Source organism: Wasmannia auropunctata, unplaced genomic scaffold (genome assembly GCF_000956235.1).
Source record: "Wasmannia auropunctata unplaced genomic scaffold, wasmannia.A_1.0 LD334277.1, whole genome shotgun sequence".
Lineage (NCBI taxonomy): Eukaryota > Metazoa > Arthropoda > Insecta > Hymenoptera > Formicidae > Wasmannia > Wasmannia auropunctata.
The window spans coordinates 33,126-34,954 of NW_012028613.1; positions in this window are offsets into that span (position 1 = coordinate 33,126).

Consider the following 1,829-nt stretch of genomic DNA (forward strand, 5'->3'; position numbering starts at 1 on the left):
TTAAATATTTGAGACGTTTTTTCTGATGAATTACTCATTTCAATACTTACTTACACCTTCGAGACGTTTGATATCCCGAACAACTTTTACAAAGTATTTTGTCGCGAAGAAAATTAAGACGATCAAAATTACTATCGGTATCAGCATCCATTGATTAATTATCACTTCTAAGATCATTACACCGCAAAGTGTAAAAAATATCTGGAGCGCTTCTAACATTGTTTTGGGCAGCACTTCATCAATAGTGCCTACGTCCTTTGAAAATCTGTTTAAAATTCTCCCTGGAATACGAAAATCGCTCAATCATCTAAGCATAATTCAATAAAAATCCAGAAATTGAATTTCAGAGATTGGCATTGCGATGAAATGGTTTATATTTCGATATTTTATAGTTCGATAATTGATATTATAAATATGCGGATAAATTTATAATTATCAAGCATTTCTTAAAATAATAAGGATTTACATATAATTCGATAATATCGATTCGAAAGAAATATTAAGTTTCTGCTTTCGATTCCAAAATTTCGTAACCTTTAATGGAAGTAATTCTCATAGTATTTTTAAGAATTTATTTTACTTTTCTAAAAATTAAAAAAAATTTTTTTTAAAGTATCTTAATTTTCTTTGTAAGTTTTATTCGGAAATTATAGAATGAGAAATCTTAAAAATTTTACAGAATTTTATTTTAAAATTTACATTTATAAAGAATTCTAGAATAGTTATAGCTATTCTAAGCACTTTTGAATAATCAAAATGAAAAATCTTAATTTGTATAATAAATGTATAAAAGTTTCTAAAAAGTTCTATAAGTGTACAAAAATTATGAAAAATTCTGAAACATGATACGAAAAATTCTAACATAAATTTTCACTAGTGTGCTCTTCCAAATTTCTCTATAGCGTAACGATCCTCTTTGCTTGTTAGAATTTCGTAAATGTTGCTCACCGGAAGGATTAGTGTGGAAAAAGGACATGCACGTCTGCAACAGATTCGAAAACATGGTGTTGTGGAGATTGCAGTTTGAGTTTATGCAGACCACCATGAAGAAGTAGCTGCGGAACAGCGTGATAGCAATGCAGGCGACGATGCAGAACGTGTATACGTATATAGCATCGACTGTGCTGAGAAGACCGTCCGGATTCAACATAAAAATCGATCCAAGGAAGCTGTTATTGTACATGTGCGCGTAGTGTTTGGCATCACTTGTGTTTTCAATACGCCTGACCTCCTCCAAGGTGGTCCAGTATGAGAGCCAGTAATCATTACCAGTGATGGCGATCTGATTGATAATGAAAATCAGCAGCAGTATAAATATTGTGAAGTAATTACCGTAATATTCCTTGTACACTCTGCCCGATATTCGGCCATGTGCCATCATTTCGGCTTTCGGACTGTTTTCCACATGATTTGATTTATCAGTGTCCGAGTGCTGCATAATAAAAAAATAATATAATTGTTTGTGTATGTTTTACAACGGATGCAGTCTAATTAAACTATATAATTGCGTAATAATCTTTTAGAACATTAAAACAGCAGTGTTAAAAAAATTAATTTGATATTAATTTTATATTTGAAAACCACTTATTTCCTTTCGCAATTTTATTTCGAGAATTTCTTTTACTTTGCATCATAAGTTAAAACTATATTAATTAAGTATCTTTAATGCGAACATGCTGTAGAATTTTTTTTTAATTATTTTGTATTACAAGCTTATTTTTATTAGATAAAGGTAACATAATAAAAAAAATTTTTCATCTTATTAATTAAGTCGTCTGTTAATTAAGAATAACCGACAATAAATAGAATTGTAGGTTATCTTTATTACA